Raw genomic sequence first — 21,770 nt, forward strand, 5'->3', positions numbered from 1 at the left:
AGAAAGCAAAACCACGGACAGATAAGGGGAGACTTCTGTATTATCCTCATTTTACAGATGTGTATGAACTCTTAGGATCTGAAGAGGTTAGATGACTTGTCCACAAGCCGAGAACATTCTGTAGCCAAAACTAGCGTGCCCTAAAGTCTACACTCTCTTTTTGCTGTTGTTAATATTGGATGGCTTTCTATGCCAGCAAGATTGAATGACCTCCAGAAATTAGGCTGGGCCAATGCCCGAGATACCAGGCCAATTGGCATGGTTTTCAGAGTGATTGAGTCCAGCTGCTCACTCTCCAACCAGGGGGGAGCAATAACTAAAAGAGAAACACCTGATTTCCGTCTAGAACTCTCTCCCTCTCTCTTATGGCATTGGCTGTTTAAGAATAGGGATTCTGTCTTCTGTGGTAGTTTTGTCTGGTACAGTGTTCTGGTAAATATTAAATGTGATATTATATACTTATGATATAATATAGAAAAAGAGGCCCGGCGCGGTGGCTCACGCCTGTAATCCTAGCTCTCTGGGAGGCCGAGGCGGGCGGATTGTTTGAGCTCAGGAGTTCGAAACCAGCCTGAGCAAGAGCGAGACCCTGTCTCTACTAAAAATAGAAAGAAATTAATTGGACAACTAAAAATATATACAAAAAATTAGCCGGGCATGGTGGCGCATGCCTGTAGTCCCAGCTTCTCGGGAGGCTGAGGCAGTAGGATCGCTTGAGCCCAGGAGTTTGAGGTTGCTGTGAGCTAGGATGATGCCATGGCACTCTAGCCTGGGCAACACAGTGAGACTCTGTCTCAAAAAAAAAAAAAAAAAAGAAAAAGAGAAAGAACAATTTACCTATCTCTGTAGTGCTCAGATCATTCAGCCACGAGTAATACCTAATTGCATAGAGACTGCTTTGAGGAATAACTAAATCATATTCACATATGATTTCAAAGAGCAAAGATAATAGCAACATATAATATTCAATTACATATACCACTCAGTGCTGTTGCCTTCTATACCCTGAAATTAATGTCTTGATAAAAATGACTTGGTGATATTAGGAGTTCATTTCACAAAGAAATGCTCTATATTTTGAGACTATTTTCGATTTGGTTAATGAGGTGTTAATATATATAAGAGAAATTAAGAAAACCTCATTAAGGAATCCAAAAGAATAATATTTTGTAAATAGTATCATTTCAGAGTTGGAAGGGTCCTTGGACGATTCATTCCAATGTCCTACCCTAGGCATGAATTCCCTGTGCAAAATCCTGAATGCACTATATCCAGCCTCTACCCAGATCCCAACATGGACAATTTTTGTTTTTACGACAGCCAATTAGAGTCTTGTACAGCTATAATTGTTATAGCTCTTTCTACTACTGAACTGAAATCAATTCCTTCTAGCTTTTACCCATGCTAGTAGATCTCTCTCTCTCTCTCTATCTTGAGTAAAACTGCTCTACATTTGCTGGGCTCGCATGTAATGTTAAATTGAAAAATTGATACATGTTATAAGGCATATGAATGTTACTCTATGATTGGTCATTTGAATTGGATCTTTCAAAAAATGCAAGAAGGGTGAAGAAAAAACTGATAACTCTTTATTTTCTCTTCTGATTTGTCCTGTTTTGAAGCACCTCCATCCCACTATTTCACTCATCCAAATGAAATAGAGATCTTGGTTTTGGACTAGACTAGAATTCAAATGTATATGTGCATGTTTGGTATGTGGATAGGTGGGTTTATGGGGAATTTGTTTTGGTTTAAAAATTTTTGAGGGGCTTGGGCGGAGAGTGATTTTTTTGAGCACCTGAGAGAAGGATTGAGATTCAGAGGGCAGCATAATGTCTGCCCGTCTCACTGTCCCTGCCTGAGACTATAGAGCTGCAGCCAGAAGATAGAGAAACTCTTTATAAAGAACTCCATGATATATGGGAGAAGTGAGCATGCTCTTGCTTTACTGTGGGTTACAAAGTGTGATCTCAGTCAGGGAGAGAGACATTTTCCCTGTAGTCCCTTTGAGTCTCTGAGAGTTTGTTGCTCTGCAGAGTTTTTGACAGTGACACTTTTCACATGGAAAAATTACACTGGGTGGAGGTAAACAGGCAAGGAAGACTTCATGCAAGACTGTTGCAATAGAGGAGAGAGATTGAACTCAACTCTGCAGAAACAAAAGGTGGGAGGATTTTTAAATGCTGGGGTGAGCTAGTGGAAAATCACTGGAGAACATTACTGAGACAGTGGTCAATGTGATGAAGCTGTTTATTTTGGCTAATTGGCACTTATGGAAGTTAGACTCCTACCCTCCCACAGGGACTGGGGGTAAAGGTATAATCTTTCTTGATGATTGCATTTCAAAGTGCTGGCTCTCAGGTCCTTGAGAAAGACATTCCTGGGCTGTGAAACTAGCAAGAAGAAGATTTACATCTCAAAGGGGCAGAGTAAGAATTTGTAATTATATGTTTTTTTAAGTAAATACTAAAACAAATAGAGATGAGGGGCTTATATTCAGAAAGAAGCCTGTTTAAAGTTTAGTCAAGTTGAAGGGAACGTTAAGGCTGTCGTGTTCAGACATCAGTGTTGTCACAGGGCTGCAGCAGTGGCACTGAGAAGCACTGTCCTCAAGCGATTTCGAGGCGGTAGGCATCGCTGAAATCCTGGAAGATTGTGAGAAAACAGCTCATGAGAACTTGTGAGATGCCTCTGGGACTCCTGGAAGCTCACGGGAAGGTTTGTAACAGGCTGGAAGTGTGTGTAGTACAGGTAAGAACAAAACCAATGAAATCTGGATCATCTGCATTAATGTGATCTCACCGATAGTCAGTGACTGGCAAAGCCTGGGGAAGTACTGAGTACTGAAGTAACATGTCTCAATCTGACTTTGAATTTGTCACACCCTTCAGTCCAGGGCTGCGTATACTGTGACATTTTGCTGCTTTGTCCTTTGTAAAAAGAGTGCTGTGGTAGAATGGCAACAACACTACACAGACAGCTAAAAGACTCAACTTTGTTTTTTATTCTACCAGTTACTAACTAAATGGACTTACTCCGTCATCCCTCCTGGACTTCCTTGTGGGCAGTTGGGAATACTGTATCTGCCTCACAGCATTGGTATCAGGATTAAATCAAACATCCCATCCTTTGTGAAGCACTATGAATGACAGGTCAGGTACTTTTCTTTTGATCACTGATGTCTTATCTATTACTTAACTGCAGCCTTAATATGACCTCATCCATGTCTCTTTAGGACCGTCGTAACTTTTCATATTCAGATTATTTCTTCTATGCCAGTTTTCGAGACTTAGTCCAATTTCCATTAATTTAAATGGCATATACCTTTCTCTCTATTTCATGTCCTGTTTCACCAACCTTCCAGCTCTCCAAGTCTTGGACTTGGATGGACGTCCTTCCTTTCTACAACACTCTATCTCTCAGGAGGTCTTTTGTGATGAAATGGAAGTCAGCAGGATCTGGCCCCCTGCACTCCTGTCTGAATACACATGTAACTGCTGCCATTTGCTCACCACCACCAAAAGGCTTCAGTGTTTGGTTACTGGTTTTTATGTTCTTTATGCATCTATTCAAATCCGTCTAAATTATATTATCTAGTCATAAGTTGCTTGATTTCAAAATTCTATACTTTTCTATAGTATTTGGGTGTTAGTAGGAAAGCCAAATCATCATCTGACGGGAAAGTTAAAAATTTGTTTACTAGAAAAATAAATTTCTAACTTTAAAGGAAATGCTTATTTTTCTATTAAATCCTCAGAACAAAAAAATAACAATTTTGAGAGGACTATCTAAAGATGCAGTTGCAGTTTCTTTGGTATTTGGCCCTTGTTCAGTAGTAATTTAGTCTGAACAAGACCCAAGCGTGTGCTATTCTTTGGCTTTATAGCCCTCTAACCATAGGCGCTGATGGCATTCATGATTATGGATTAAATAGGGCCAACCCTTGTCAGTAATTTGTTAGAAAATTCCCACAGAGATACCTATGGTGTTGCTGAACAATGATGTTGGTAGTGTGTTATTTTGCTTTAGGAAAAGCTACAGCATTCCAACCCAGGCGTCAATGCCTGCAACTGGAAGCCTCTTCTCTATTTGATACAAATTAAACCTTGAATACACTCTGCCTGGTATTGCAATTAACATCTGGGTCCTGACCAAATTCTAACTTGTGAAATTGCAGATTACTTTACCACTGGTTAAGGAATATAGTTTGTCATATCTTAGCTTTGCGATATAATTTTGCCTGGGGTTGTTAAATTACTGTCGTATTCTGCCACTATGTGCAACCAGTGGGCTCTTAGAAATTTCAGCATGAAAGGCTCTCAAGAAAACATGAAAATCTTTTAACATAATGTTATCTCCAGGAGACTATTTTTTGGTTTAGTTATGTGATTGTATTTGAACAAATGTACTTTTCTTTAGTTCTACTTAGTGTTTTTTAAATTGAGGGACTTTCATGATAGGTTTTCAGGTCTTACGCTTTCAATTTTATTTTGGGGGGCAGAAGTTTCAAAGTGAGATATGACATGCTTTGTGAGATTAAAAAAATTAAAATATGATCAATTTGACAGTAATTTGGTGATCTGAATTTTTCTCTGGAAACAAAAACAGTGGAAAGCTAGTATTCTTAAGTAATAGAGAATAACATTTTTGAAAATAGCTGCTGGATAGCTAAATATTGTATTTATTGATGAAAGCATTCACATTTTAAAGAAAGTATTAATTGAGGAGCAATTGAGTTCTTTGTGAAGTGACGACAAAAGGTTGCTTGGTTTACACCAGGGTCAACAAATTGCAGCTTATTTATTGGGGCATAGCCATGCCCATTTGTTTATGTATTTTCTATGACTGTTTTTGTGGAAACTGTAAATATTTTAGGCTTATAAAGCCTAAAATATTTACTATCTGGCCCTTTCTAGAAAAATTTGTCAACTTCCTTTCACCATTAACTTTATCTTGTGGAATCAGAGCTGAATGGGCACATTCTCTAAACTAAGGGAGAATCAAACTACATATGTGAGAAACAATTAAACCTAGGACTTCCCATCCCTTGGACTCTGGCTAGATGTTTGTGGTAACCATAGACTTAACTTTGTTTTTCCTCCCTTTCTCAAGTTGCTGGGCCCCAGGTTTTGTATGTGACTGAGGCACCAGAAGTTTGGGTTGGATAAACTATATTGTTGGACTGATGATATGTATTTTTACCTAAACCCTTAGAGTTAGTTTTGTTGCAGCAGCTTCACATTTTAGGCAATTTACAACTGCCTTTGTGCTACAGTTTGCTCTTATGTTATAAGGCATAACAACAAACTTCTCCTGTCTTATCATTGGCCAAAAGTAGTCACACACTCCTGTCTAAGCCATTATTGTAGACTAAGCAGAATCTGCACCTGGATGTTGGAATGGGGTTACTTACCCTTGTATCACTTAGGAGAAAGATGGATACCTGGATTCTCCTTTTGCCTCTCCAGAGCTACCCATTCTCTACATATTTTACCTTGGGTTTTCCCCAGAAGCAGAGTCTGAGAAAAAGGATTCATGCAGGAAGTTCATCTGGAGAAATGATCTCAGGAAAGAGTAGTCAGGGGTCTAAGACTAGTGAAACAGAGGAGGAGATAAAGCTGATCCAAGAATGGGGTTGTTAAGATTGAGTATCAGTTACTGCTATGGGTAACTGGTACTCAATTTAGTCAAGAACTCTCTGAAGAATTGTGTAGATCTTGCTTCAGACTTGTTTGTTCAAGACATGAGAAAGGGTATACTCATGTACTGGCTTCCAGCCCCAATTCATCAAGGGTTGTTCCAGGGGCTGTTAACTTCCTTGCATGTACAGTGTGGGCATGCTGAAGAATGAGTAGTAAGCAGGCTAGTCTCATGTGGGTATCTCATGCAGTGGAGGCAAAGAAGTCCTGATGCACAGGAAGCACAAGAAACATGCTGTGCAGCTGAGTTAAGGTGCTATTGCTGCTGCTGGTTGCCAGAGCAATGGTCAGAAGAACATGGTGGCCCAAGAGGATGTGAGACAGGGCATAGAAATGTATGTCTCTCAGCCTTTCTTAACTGGCTCCATACCTACAGGGCTGACCTCTGTGACCTAGATCACCTGAGCTCCCTTGCCCTCTGGCTTCTCATTGAGTCTTACCCAGAGAAATGGCAGAAAATCTAAAGGCAAGAGAATAGAATGATAGAATGGTTGGGAATATTGGTTTCCCCCAGCATCCTTCCTCTCTGCATTGCTGCAGTTTGTTCCTCTTGGCTGCAGCTCCTATTGGGCAATCCTGCTTCCATGGCTCTAGCTTTCTCTATACTAAAGCCCACAGCTCCTGCTAGAAGGCCTTCTCCTGTAGCTACAGCTCTCCCTTGGATTCAATAACCTCTTGCCACTCTTTTCTTTCAGGCCTAGGTAGGCTTTAGGTTTCCACTGTTGCTGATCTTTGGACTCTGCCCAAACCACTCTAAATAGTTCTTTTGTTAAGCTTTCATCTATTAAATCTTTTGATTGTGCCTTAATTTTCTGCCTAAACAAAATTAGGGTTTTATTAGCAGTAAATAAGGGAGAATTGTTTGGAGTTGGTATCTAAGAGTGTCCATTATTCCTGTCATGAGGGACAGAACCAAGAGAAAGCTTACCACCAGTGTAATGGCTTCAACACACTTAGAAAAATGGCATAGAGATGGCATTTCTCTTTTGGGGTAGCTTTCATCTTTAATGGGCCCCTATGCCCATATTTTGTGTTGCCAAAGTGGTAATGCTATATTTTAAATGTTCATTGCATTATTTTTTTCTTCTTATAATATTAAGATCTTTTCAATGTACAGAATTTATGCTATATAAAAAGGCATAAAGATCAAAGTAAAAATATCTTTTAATTCAACCACTCATAAATAAATATTAACATTTTGGTGTGCATTCTTTCAGACTTTCTTGACTGTGTCTATAAAAGCAATCAGAACTTCACTTTTATGTTGGGTAGAAGACACTAACTATAAAAAAATGGATGCAGTGAGAACAAAGAAGAAGAATGAAGTCACCCTATTGTTGGGTAAATGCCAAGTCTGGATGTATCTCTTATTATTCAAGGATATACAAACAAGATTAAGAAGAAAAATAAATAAAAGAAAAAATAGAAAACAAAAGAAGAAATATCTACAATTTTCCCCAAAAAACATAACTCAAGAATCAAAGGAGCACCATGCTTTGCAAGAATATTTCAGATAGTTAAGTACTTATGACAACCTAAATGTCCATCATGGGGTAGTAGATAAATGAATTATGGTAGATTCATTTAGTGGGATTCTGGCTATGTTGTTAGTAGAATGGCTAGAATATTATATGCTAATATGAAATTATCTTCAAGATATATTAAGAAAAAAGGCAAGGCATATATAATATGATATCATTTATATTAAAAACAGAAAAGATAAATATACATTTACATGCTTGAATATAAATAAAACATTTCTGGAAGGAAATGAGAGATTATTAACAATGTTTGATTATGGGAAAGGGTTGAATATTTGGGATAAGAAGAAGATTTGGTTTTCATTACAGTTTTTTGATCATATTTAATTGTTTTTCCTGTTCACATATTACTTATCCAACTAGAACAGATATACTAGAGGGAACACAATCATATCTTAATTGTGCACTCATCTTCAAGAAAACACAGAATCCTTTAAATGAGAGAAGACAGTTGACATGAAAAAAGTGAAAAGAGTTTCTACATGGTTGTAAATACAAAGGGAATTGGTAAGAAAAGTTTAAATTGCAAAGAAATTACACACATAATGAGGAAATGAAAGTCTGTGTTAGAAGCAGTACAGATAAAACTCATCTCTTTCAAGAAGTAACCGGTGACTTGGAAGACATCTTTCAACAATTCTCCCAGAATTTAGAGGATAACCACAAAGATAATAAATTGATAAGAAAGAAAAGATAGGCACAAAAGTCAAAGAACAGAAGTTCAATCTACAGAAAATTGGTCAAGAGGAGAGAACAAATTAAACAGAGTGAGCATCAGGAAGTAATCATAGAAAACCTTCCTGAGATGAAGAATACCCTGAGGCAGCAGATGAGAGTAATTGGGCAAAAGGAAAGCAACATCTAGCATATCCTAGCAAAAGTTTTGAATTTTAATTGTAAACAAAGAATCTGCTGGGCATCCAGAAAAACAAATTAGGGAGATCAAGCTGGTCTCAATCTTTTTCTACATAACACTGAACATTAGGTGCTAGTGCAGCAATATTTATAGAATTTCAAAGTAAAAATAAATTGAGATTTAACCATGAATTCCCTGTTTAGTCTTGTTATCATTCATACGTAAAGAAATCAAAGAAATTTTTTATTTAATATCTATTGATATATTTGTATGAGCTTTAAAGAAATATTCCACATACTACTCTTGATAAAATAACATTAATGAAAGATAAACTAAACAAGAAATATTTTTATTTTTATTTTTAAAGAAACCAAATTCTGTTCTGGGGAATGTAGAGTAGATATACTTTTCTTTTTTTCTTCCCACTAAGTGCTACCAAAAACTCTAGACATGACATAAAAAACAAATATAAGAAGACTCTAAAGGGTGGAGAGAAGAAGGTAGACAAGCTGGGGACACTGGGACTCAAGGAATGGTTCAGTAGTAACTTCCCTGGATTTTCTTTTTGCCTCACATATCCCAGACTTGGAGCTGAAGAAACTGGCAGCCCAAGAAAACCAATGAGCACAAATTTTTAAAAGTCCCAACAAAAGCCTTCTTCCTCTAGCCAAAGGATCAAGAAAGGGGCACCCTAGAAAGACAAGAAGAAAAACTTTTAGATAAAAACCATGCTAGCCAAATACCACAAAAATTCTGTGACTCTACCGCCATCCACATCAACAAAGGGTGAGTGGGAATTAGACCTGTACCCCCATCTCCCCTCTCAGGGTAGCATTAGAGAAGGTTAAGTGGGGAGCCAAGACTTTCATACCTGCTGGGCAGTAATGAGGCCCCATCCACCCTGTGGTGTCAGGGATTGAACTTCCAATCCCACCTGGCAGTAATCAGGCACCGCTAGCTCTCCTCCTAGAGGGAGGCCTAGTGGAGAGTTAGGACTTTTACCACTGTGCAGTGGTAGAAAGGCCACACACCTTCCCCATGATGTGAGTGGAGGCCACAAAGAATAACTTAACACACATAAATTTGACAACTTAGATGAATGGACCAATTCTTCAAAAAACACAAATTACCACAACTCACCCAATATGAAATAGATTATTTGAATAGCCTCATAACCATTAAAAAATTGAATTAATTATTTAAAAACTCCCAAAATAGAAATCTCAAGCCCCAGATGGTTTTCCTAGAGGATTTTAGCAAACATTTAAAAAAGAAGGAACATCAGTTGTACGTGATTTCTTCTAGAAATTAGAGGAGGAAATACATCCTAATTCATTTTATGATGCTAGTATTATTCTAATAACAAACAAGTTAGACAAAGTACAAAAAGATAACTATAGGCCAATATCTCTCATGAATATAGATGCATTCTATATTCATATTTTTATTTTATTGGTATTAATAAAATATTAATTTAATTAATTAATTAATATTAATAAAATATTAGCAAATAGAATTCAGCTAAATATAAAAAATAATTATATACCACAAAAAAGTGGGGTTTATTCTAAGAAGGCAAGGCAAGTTTAATATTTGAAAATCAATTAATGAAATTTACCATTTTAACATGTTAGAGAAGAAAGTCACATGCTAATAGCAAGCTATACAAAAGAAAAAAACCGCAAACATTTGACATCATTCAATTTTGATTCACCACAAAGACTTTCAGAATAAATAGAAATAGAGGGGAACTTTCTCAATCCGTTAAATATCATCTACAAAACCCCTACAGTTAATATTTTACTTAACGTATTGAATACTTTCCTCAAAGATTGGGAATCAGGTAAGGCTAGCTGCTCTCATCGCTCTTATTCAACGTAGTGTTAGAGTTCTAGTCAGTGCAATAAGGCAAAAAGGAACTAAAAGGCATATGGGTTGGGAAGGAAGAAAAAATATGTTCCTATTTTCAGATAATACAATGTTTACATAGAAATCCTAAGGAATCTACACAAAAGCTCCTAGAATGAATAAGTTCAGCAAATTTGCAAGATACAAGATATGCATACAAAAATCTATTGCATTTCTATATATCAGCAAGGAACATGTGGAAACCAAAATTAAAATTTAAATCATTTAAATTAATCATTTAATGTAAATCATTTAAATTTTCTTCACAAAAAGAGAAATAAATACTGAGGCGCAAATATATTAAAACATGAATAGGACATGAGTACAGAAGGCTGCAAATACTGATTGATGAAAGGAATCAAAGAAGATCTGAATAACTAGAAAGACATGTCATGCTCATAGATTGGAAGAATCAGCGTAGTAGAGATGTCAGTTCTCCACAAATTCATATACAGGTTTAATGCAATTCCTATCATAATTCCAAGAAGTTTTTTAAAGATATAGACAAGATTATTCTAATATTTAAATGGAAAGTCAAAGAAACTAGAAGAGCTAAAACAACTTCAAAAAGGATTAATTGGGGTGAAGTAGTCTACATAATTTCTACAGTAATCGAGAATGTGTGTTATTAGCAGAGGGACAGACACATAGATCAATGGACCAAATAGAGAACTCAGAAACAGAACCCTAAAAATTATGCCCAATTGATTTTTGTCAAAGGTGCAAAAGCAATTCAATGGAAGAAAGTTAGCATTTTCAACAAATGTTACTGGAACAGATGGATATCCACAGTCAAAAAACTGACTTAAGTCTTAATTGTTCATTTGTGGAATACTGGGCACTTTCTGGGAGCAAAATTCATCACAGAGGGAAGCTTGCCTCTGTGACGATATTGTAGCACTGAAAAAAACAAAAAACAAAAAAAAACAAAAAAAAACTTCCTCTTACTGTTTTCCTTGAAATCCTTTCAACATGTGTGGTAGCCTTTTGTTTCAACCCAAAAGTAAAACCTTTGCAGTAACAAAGTGATTTAGGTTTACTTTGAGGTTTGTTACTGACAGCAAAACCTTTCCTGGACACACAGTGTCGTATAGGAGAAGATTGCTGCACTGCTGGGCACTGAGAGACTGAAGAGAAGGAGGGTTTCAGTGCCACAAGGAAGAATGTGGGATCATTAAAGACTCATTTTGATGACTTTATACATTTTACTCATATTAATTTCCTAAAAAAGAAAGTCAGAGGAACAAATAGAATCCCAAGCTAAGGGCATATTGTTGGATATATTGACTGCATAGAAAGTCACTTTTTATGGGCCCCTGTTTCAGGGCACTTTGACCGACTCCCTTTGCTTACACATGTGTTATGGTCTGAGTGTTTGTGTCTCTCCAAAATTCCTATGTTGAAACCTGATCACCAATATGATAATATCAGGAGGCGGGGTTTGGGGAGGTGCCCTTATGAATGGCGTTAGCACCCTCCCCCATAAAAGAGGCCCCAGGGCTGCCTTGTCCCTTTCACCATGTAAGAGCACAAGAAGAAAGTGCCATCTATGAACCAGCACATGAGCCCTCACCAGGAACTGAATGTGCTGGCAACTTCAACTGTAAGAAATAGATTTCTGTTGTTTATAAGCCACCCAGTTTATGGTATTTGTTTATAGCAGCCTGAACAAACTAATACAATGTGCAAAAAAAAAAAAAAGACAATATGCAATATCCCCAAGTTTTCTGATGTCGAAATGAAATAAAATGATATGATATTTCTTTGTCTGCTGTCAATCCTTAGTCCTCAAAAAATTCCCACTTTTTCTGACCTGTGAAAAGATGAACCAAATTGAAATGGAAGCCTTCAAATTTTAAGACATTGAATAATGCAGATAATTAATATTTCCTTTCACGGCTCAGGCCAAAGTCCCACTCACCCTGGCCTTCCCATCGAAAACAACCTAACATGTTCCTGATTAATCAGATAGTATTTGCAAAGATCCCATCTAGAATCCTAGCCAAATATCCTAGCTTCTCATGCGCCTCACACGAAAGACTAGGTTGCCTTTTTGCTTTTGTTTGGAAGGTCACCTTTATCAGGGCTGTAATTAATTCTTGCCAGGCTAATAGCGTTCCCTGTGAATAACATAGGTCTTGAGGGGGAAAATTGATAATCTAATAACCATGGCAAAGTGAGACATCCTCACCTTCCAGACCAGGTATCTGGCTCTCTCTTTTTTTGGCTGATACAGCTTGGTCTGTAGTTACAATTGCTGCTAGCTGTAGAGAAAACAAAAAAAATATTTCCCTTGGCTTTCTTTAGGTGCTGCATCTCCTGCCCCTGGTTTCAAGTACAAAGGCAGATTCTGAGTTAGCCCATCCCCTCACCTGGAAGCAAAGACTTTTCATGCAATAAGATACAACAGCTTAGCTTGCATGAGGTTTTTGGGAAAAGGCCAAATATTCAGAAAACCATCTGCTTGCACTGCTCATAAATCACAGAAATGATTGCCCTTGATCTGCAGCCATTCCCCATTATAGAGGATATTGGTTTCCAAAAGATGTCACAGCATATTGAAATGAGATAGTCTCTTCCAAGCAGAAAATTCCTCTTCACCATTGCATTATTATAGTTGAGTAGAATTATATCACGTTAGTCCTTAAAGGCAGATAGGATCTCAGAGAAGATACAGGTGGAGGGGTGGTTGTAAATTTTGTAACTAGCATAAAGGACAAGCTGTTAAAACTTTTTATGCTTTGCTCTGGTCAAATGCTGTAAGAGTTTGACATGATTGTGAGCAAGGAGTTCTATTTCTGAAGATGTCTTTTAACCGGATGTCCATCTTGTCACCCGTAAACGCTCTTTCTCACCAAGAGCAGAAACAACGGCAGTTAATAGAATGAGTATAAAGAATGACTGTACTGCAAATAGCCCATGAAAGTTAGACACTGTTATTATTTAGCACTTGTGGAACCATCTGCAGTATACTTGGCATTGTACAAAGCACAGGGCATGACAGGATGTCTGGCCAATGGCTTTGATGATCTAAGTGAGACACAACCTTCTGAGCTGCTGGCATGGTACACACAGACTCTGCTAATTTACCCTCTGTTGTAAAAGCCAGTGAAGTGCCAGGCCTGAAATCTACAAAGCACTGGGAAATTCCTGGTATATTCTTTGACACCCAGGGCTCATTCCAGCTGGGCTGATCTGACAGCATGTGGCTGAGTGACCTACAGGGAGCTGGTTGCAGTTACAGACTCATATGTGGTGTCTTTGTTCAGAAAATGATTACAACGAGGGCTTTCTTATTCTGAATTTACCACCTGTTTGAAATCACAAAAGGGCAAACTGGGTGAGGGTGTACAGCAGCTCTCTGTGCTGTGTTTGCAAACTTTCTATAAATCCAAAGCTATTCTAAAATAAATATTTATTAAAGATGTTATCTATTGAGAACCTGCTATTGAGCCAGCTTCTGCTCTATACGTCTGGGTAAAATCTGCACTTATGAACTTATATTCTAGCTAACATCTAGCCTAGAAACGCTGGGCATCAAATGATTAAAGCCTTGCACCACTACAACTGGAGGGATGGATGATGGGATGGTGGGGAAACTGGGAGAAGATAGTGGTTAAGTAAAAGACATTGGTGTTTCACAGACCTGGGTTTGTATTCCAGTTCTACTATTTTTGAAATATATTACTTTGAGCAGGTTATATAACCTCTTTAAGACTAATTTCCTTCATTAATAATACTACTACTATCTCATAAAAATCTTATGAGGATTAAAATAGGTAATTATATATATGTATATGTGCATATATCTATAGATAGATATATATTCAAAACAAACCTGAATGAATATTCAATAAAAGGTAGCTATTATTACTCTTATTTAAGAAAGTAACAATTCCACTCCAGAACAGACTTTGATACAATAAAAAAGTTAGTGATGATACCTTATTGAAAAACTAAAGTAAAATGTGATCCCTAAGACTGGGAAGGTCATTTTTCCCTTAGCCAATTGGTTGTGTGTTTTACAAGTTCCGACGGGGGACAAAATGAAAGTTCATACTGAAGCAACACTGAGCACTGTGTATGTGTGTGTGTGTGTGCACGCATATGCATTTGCATACACTTCAGTTTCAAGGAAAAAAAATTGGCTCCTTAGAGAGAGGGATTTATTTCAAGGAAACATGGGCAGTAAAGAAATACAAGGAACTCTGCAGCTGCCCTGGGCTTCAACAGCCTAGAATGAAGTTCTCGGCCGTTTAGGTTATAGCAGCAGCTCCAGCAACTGCTGCGTATGTGACGACTCAATCATCCATATACCTCTCAGAGAGGCCTATTTCCCACTGTCACCCCCACTCTAGTGAACACAATTGTCTTGGCTAAAGCTTTTCCTTGCTTTTCTTGACTTTCAGAATATCTCATTGTCTGCCTTCCATTGCTACTTTCTGAGGGCTGTGGGTCTCCAGTGATCGTGTGTGTATTACAAGGTCTTGCCTCCCTGGTGTAGCTGATTGATCCAGGGTAGACATCTGACCTTAGCTGGGAAAGTATTATTCTTTCTCACAGAAATTATACAATCAGAACTGATAGCTAGGGGAGGAGCAACTGAATTTTGTTAATAGCCACTCTCTAGAGCAGAGTTTCTCAACATTAGCACTATTGATATTCTAGGCTGAATAAATCTTTGTTGTGGGGGGCTGTCCTGTGCATTGTAGGATGTTTAGCAACATCCCTGGCCTCCACCTGCTAAATACCAGTAGCATTCTCCTTCTGTCCTCTTCCCTGATTTGCCCCAGCGTAAGAATAAAAAATGTATCCAGATCTTGTCAAATATCTCCTCAGGGGAAAAATCATTCCTGGTTCAGAACCATTACTCTAGAGCAGTGCTAGAATACATCTGGTTTATGGACTGGCAGCACCAGCATCACCTGAGAGCTACTTGGATCGGAATTTGGTGATAGAGTCCAGGAATTTGCATTGTCCTTGCAATAACTGTTATGCATGAATGCTAAAGTTTGGGAACCACTTCTTTTGAATATTGCCAGTCTAAGCGTGACTTGAAGATCAGCAGCCTCAGAACACCTGAGAGCCTGGTAGGATTATGGAATCTCAGGCCTAACCCTGACTCAGGTTCAGCATCACCTGGGAACTTGTCATAATGCAGAGCCTTTCTAACGGATTTTATATTAATCAGAGACTCTGAGGGTGGAGCCCAGCAATTAGTGTTTTAACAAGCCCTCCAGGTGATTCTGAGGTAGCTAATGTTTCAACCATGGCTACCAATTGGAATCATCTCTGGGATTTAAAGGCTATTGAAGCCTGGGTCCCATTCCAAAAGACTTTGATTTTAGCTCCTCTAGGGTATGGATTGAGCATCAGCAACAGGATTCATCCCACATGATTGTAATGTGCAGCCAAACTTGAGAACCATTGCCAGAAAGTTAAGGTCTTGAATCTCTGCTGCAAATGTTCCCGGAGCTTCAGTAGTTTCTTCACAACTCACATCTTCATTGTTCAACTCTTACTTTAATTTGTGATCCACTCTGATAATCTTCCAATAATGTTTTTAATTAAGTGAGCCAGAATCCATTTCTTTTGCTCACAACCCTAATAACCTCAACAAATACAGCCTTTGTAATTGGAGAAAGATTGCAGGCAGTAGGCTCTCAGGAAATGGGTGAAGCTAGGTATTTTGAGCTGGTTATTGGGGGTGGAGAGTGGAGTCACCCTTGTGTGTTCTAGAATGGGAAATTAGCAGCCTATGGTATCAAATCAGCCATTAGGGTCTCTACTCACTAAGTCTCTTCCTGCCTGTGGTCTTGGGCAAATGGCTGCAGCTGTGAGTTATTAGCCATTAACATTTTATTTATTTATTTATTTATTTATTTATTTGAGACAGAGTCTCACTGTGTTGCCTGGGCTAGAGTGCCATGGCGTCATCCTAGCTCACAGCAACCTCAAACTCCTGGGCTCAAGCGATCCTCCTGCCTCAGCCTCCCGAGTAGCTGGGACTACAGGCATGTGCCACCATGCCCGGCTAATTTTTTCTATATATTTTTAGTTGTCTGATTAATTTCTTTCTATTTTTAGTAGAGACGGGGTCTCACTCTTGCTCAGGCTGGTTTCGAACTCCTGAGCTCAAACAATCCACCCGCCTCGGCCTCCCAGAGAGCTAGGATTACAGGCGTGAGCCACTGTGCCCAGCCCAGCCATTAACATTTAAAGTAGCTGGGATGTGGTGCACAGTTTGGGCAAGTCTTCAAGAGGATGTACTATATGGGTTCACCTATTCATGATGTCAAGGTGATGGGCCTGGAAAGACAGGAAATGAGAGGTACCCCAGACATTCTACAAAAATCCTAGGGTTTGATACTGTGAAATTTCCAAGGCTTGAATGGGTTCAAGGATGTTGGAATATTATTTCCAAAGTAAAGGATAGGTTTCTATGCCTGGTGTCCACTACTATAAAGAAGGAGAGACAAGACATAGCAAAGTGGTTCTCTTCAGATTTTTTTTTTTTTGTTCCTCTTCAGATTTTGAAGACAGTGTATATCACATTGTGAAGAAACATGTTATGCAACGTCTCTGACCTGTTTACTCAGCATATTTTTCTGCTTTCTTTAGGTTTTGTGTAACAACCTCAAGAGTCTCAGTATCTTACAAGTATTTATTTCTCCTTCACTTGCATCACATGTTGCCACAGCAGCTCTAATCCAAGATGCAGGTAGGGTTCAGGTCTGCTTCAGGTGTCTTCTCATTCCAGGGCCCAAGTTGAAGGAATGCCACCTACTTGGGATATGATGTTCTCCTAATGGAGGGCAGGAATTCAAGAGAGCAATTGGAAACACACATCACCTCTTAAAGTCTCTTTTAGGAACTACAATACTGTTATATCCACCCACATTTCATTAATCAAAGTACATCACATGATGATGAAGCCCAAAGTCTGTGGGACAGGAAAATATATTCTCTTCACAATGAACAATGGCAAGAGAGAGGAAGGAAGGAATTATGAATCACTTGTGGGTATCTGAAAATCTCCCAGAGCAAGAGGAGCAACTTTAGTTCTTCTGTAGCAAAAAAACTCACATTGCTCTTTGTTCAGCCCTTGTCACCCAGTAGCTCCAAAGGTGCTGTACAGAGACCAGAATGTACTATGGAATCTGTGATAAACCCTCATGGGACAATCTAGTGGAAGTCTCCAGAGTTTGAGAGTAGAGCAATGCTCTTTTTTTTCTGTGTAATTCTCTTCCTTTTAAGAATGAGATCCCGATTTTCTAATAGATTCTGATGAAGACAGAACATTTGATCTTGGACAGCTACAGGCTTTGAGACACTAAACCATGCTTTTTGATATATTATTTTTAAAACTGGGTATGACCAGTAATATTCCATCATCAAATTGAATCCTGAACATAGAAATTATTTGCATAATCAGGTTGCACACACTCCCATTGTTTACATTGCAATGAATTCCTTAGTCTGTACCTGTAGATGGCCTCATGAGTAGTTTCCTGTGACCATTTGACTAAAAACACTCATGCCTGGTTTTACATGAAATGCTGTCATAAACTGGAATTATTAGCAGTGTTACAGTTCTAGATGGAAGTGGCCCTGAAAGATAGTGGAGAATATTAAGTTTCTTTGAGACCAGAACACTGAGCATAACTATTTGCTATTTACTTTGCCTAAAAGGAAATTTGGCCTGAAATCATGATCTATACTGATTTCTAGGCAGTAGTCATTGTCTAGCCCTAGTTGGGAAAGATCAAGATTAGGATATTGGTGACAAGAAGGTTAAGGGATGGGTTGGTGTGGATGGATCTCTAAGAATGAGTTTAGGAGATGAAAGCAATTATATCTCATGTAAGACTTTCACTGTAGTTTTCTCTTAGTAATCGGGTAGACAGGATGGCCCATAACTCTCAGCCATTCTCCTTTATTAACCAGTACAGTATTTAACCAGTGGGCTCATGAACAAGGCAGGCATGGTGGCAGAGATAGATGTTATGCTCGCTATGGGCTCCATGGCATGAACGTCCCCTCATTGGATCTGACTTGCTTACTATTATTGCTAAATGCCCATTTTTTTAAAGCAAAAGTACCCAATCCTGAACCCCAATCTGGCAACAAACTTTAAGGGTGTTCTAGGTACCCAGTAACTAGATCAACTAAATTGGACTCCCTACCATCAGTGAAGAAATCAGATTTCTCACTATTAGAACAGATATGCATAGTGTGGATTTGAATTTTATTTTTCTTCTCTTTATTACTTTGCATCACCATCTGTGAGTTTACTGAAGGTCATATACACTGTCAGAGTAAATATTTTACCTCCAAATTCACTTCACAGTGAAAGTGACAAAGCAGTGGGATGATTCCCAAGGGATTAATGGACACTAGCTTGTACCCCATCATTCAGGAAATGCTGGCCTCATAGGAGGATTCAGTGACCTAATGAAAACCCAGCTGCTACATGAGCTGGCAGTTATCATTTTGCAATTTTACATGCTATTTTATAAAATGTACTGTGTGGTCTGTACCTGTTACTGGCAGATTTGTAAAGAAAAAGTCCAAAATGTCCCTCGAGTATCACTACTTCTTTTTTTTCACTGGGAGTAGTTATTCAAACTTTTCTTTACTTTTATGAAATAACCTTGTATATGTCCAAGAATCTCTCCTCAACCAGTTTTTTTGTTTTAAAACAAGGCCTTCTTCTGTCACCTGGTCTAGAGTGCAGTGGCATCATCACAGCTCACAGCAACCTCAAACTCCTGGGCTTGAGTGATGCTCTTGCCTCAGCCTCCCAAGTAGCTGAGACTATAGGTGTGTGCCACCACACTTGGCTAATTTTTCTATTGTTTTGTAGAGATGGAGTCTCACTCTAGCTCAGGCTGGTCTTGAATTCCTGGCCTCAAGCAATCCTCACATCTCATCCTCCAAAAGTGCTAGGATTATAGGCGTGAGCCACTGTACCTGGCCCTCCTCTCTTTTTTGCTTAAGATTTTCAGTTGGTTTCAGTTGCTTGCAGCTAAAAGATTCTTATACCTTACTATTAAAGTCTTCGTCTTAAAAAAATAGCCATATGAGAAGCCCTTATAATCGTTTCAAGGCAAATAAATTGTTGACAATTTACCGAGAGTTTGACAGATGTTTTAGTTGTCTACCCAGTGTCTACTATTCTCTACTTTGTTTCTAAAAGAAATTCTGATGTTCTGTAAGAAAGCAAGTATTCAGCTAAAAAAAAAAAAAATTGTATTGGCCAGCCTCTTTTGCAGCTGGAGATAGCTAAAGAGGGACATAGCTCTGGCAATGTAATAATATAAGTAGATGTTGCTTTCAGGAAGGCTTTTGAAAGGAAATAATAAACCTCTTGCCCTTTGCATCCACTTATTTTTCCTGCCTGGAATGCAGCTGAGGTTGAAGCAGCTATCTTGTGCCATGGATCAACAGTGTAAAGGACAGCTATTTGCTAAGAGCAACGGAGCAGAAGAATAGGAGTTGAGACATTGATGTCCTTGTGAAGTCCTTGGACTCACCCTGGATTGCCTACCTCTGGATGTACTCTAATCAGAGAAGAGTTTACCCCTCTTTGATTAAACTATTATAATTTGTGTTCTGTTCCACTCTACTGAATGCAATACTGAACTGACATATACAGCTTCTCTTCTTTTTATTACAGTTTCAGATTAATAAAAAAAAACTTTGTATTTCCATATGGATGACAGAACTATACAGGTGATTTGAGGATAATTAAAGTACAATTTATGACCATATTTACAAGAGTTCAAATAACTAGTAAGTTTTGTTAGGATTGCTACAATTTTAGCCAACAAAAGGAACACAAATGAGGAATTTAGAGCAAAGTAAGTTTTGATCTGTCAATTCTAGGCACATTTGTTTATCTTTAATTTATTTCCCCAAACATAGAAATTACCTCATTATTTTAAAGTGCTGTCTTTTCTGTTACCAGTGAAGTCTGGTGTTATCAGGGAATGTGTTTTTCCCTCTAGTGGTGCTGATGGCTTTGTGCTTTACCTTCTGCTCTGCAGAACTGTCTGCAGATTTCCTTCAGGAATATTCACATGTGCCTTTATAAGCAGTTGTTAGTTCATTGTGAAGATTTTTTCCAGGGCTGACCCAAGGGTCTTGTCTTTCAGTTTATCTTGATCTCTTTCTTACTAAATAATCTTAGAGATTTTGTACATGGCCATTTGGGGGTTTTCTATACTAGTCTTACAGGATTTCGTGTCAATATATCTACCATGTCAAAATCAGAAATGTAAACTTCAAGAGCCCCAGGAGCTAACCCTGCAAAATCCAGGCTGAAGTCTAGACACAAGTTTGAGCATCACAGAATCCTAGAATTAGAGGAGACTTTTGGGATTATGTCACTTAAATCCTCATGTCAAAATACTTAAACAAAGACTAAGAAGATAGAGGACCTACTCTGCACTATAACTAATGTCAGAGAGCTGAGAATAGAAGTTTAATTTCTGAGAACAAAACCTTAATTTCCAGTTTGGTGCTCTTTCTAAGACCTTACACTACTCTTTCCTTCTCTATTCAGGCCTTTTCTCCTCGTACCTGGTTTCTCTTTGAACTTCTTCCCATGTGACCATTTATAGCCAATCCTACTTCTTTTGAACTTTTCTTGCTTATATCAGAAAGAATTTACATCTAGTTGTTCAAACTTGATGCATGTGTTTTGCATGTATTGGAAGTTGGCTAATTAGAAGTTAGAAGTTGGCTAATACTACGATACCCCTCTCCTGAGGCTATGCTTCCTTGTTAGTGTTATATAACAGCCTTCTTTTGCATGGAGAGCTCAGAGTCGTACCAAGAATTTCCTTCCTTTGCATTGTCACTCCTCCCTGTATTTTAAGAACTATCATTTTAGTTTCTTATGGCTGCTGTAATAGAAAGCCACAAATTTGTTGGCTTAAAACACAAATTCATTCTCTTGAAATGGTTTTCACTAAGCTGAAATCAAGGTGTCGGCAGAGCTGTGTACCATCCAAAGGCACTAGGGAGAATCTGTTTTCTTGTTCTTTTTAGCCTCTAGTATTCCTTGGCTTGTGGCCCCCTTTTTCCAGCTTCAAAGCACATCCCTTCAATCTCTGCTTCCATATCTTCTAAAATCGAATCTCTCTCTTTCTGTCTCTTACAAGGACATCTGTAATTACATTTAGGATCCAGTGGATAATCCAGGATAATGTTGCCATCTCAAGATCTTTAACTTAATCACATCTGTAAAAGTGACTTTTGCCACATAAAGTAACATTCTTAGGTTCAAAAGGTTAGGGCTTGAATATATTTGGGGGCTATTATTCTGCCTGTCATATATACACATTCATGTGAGCATTGACATGTGAGTACATGTTCTGAACACAGTTTAGGTCCCAAGATTAAGGTATTTATAAAGGCCAGTCAAAGTATTTGCCTGCATTTTAAAACTTATTCTGAGAAAGATGATTCTGTCTTTGTCAAGATGGCAGAACCTATGCTGTATAAAATTCAGGTCACTTAGTAATTGTATTTTTCTGCCATAAGGAACAGAGAAAATGATTCCAGTTGGGAGGAAGGGGGAGAGAGAGAGAGAGAAAATGATGAGGAACACGTAGCAGAAAGGGGGTAGGAACTCTACCATGATCCTAGTTCTTGAGGCTCATCTGAGTCTCTGCTATTACCTTGGTCAGTTGATTAACTCATGATTTCTATGTGATACCTTCATATCTTAACAACAAGTTCCTTTTCTTCCCCCTGTCT

Source organism: Propithecus coquereli, unplaced genomic scaffold, assembly GCF_000956105.1.
Source record: "Propithecus coquereli isolate 6110/MARCELLA unplaced genomic scaffold, Pcoq_1.0 Scaffold133, whole genome shotgun sequence".
NCBI classification, from domain to species: domain Eukaryota; kingdom Metazoa; phylum Chordata; class Mammalia; order Primates; family Indriidae; genus Propithecus; species Propithecus coquereli.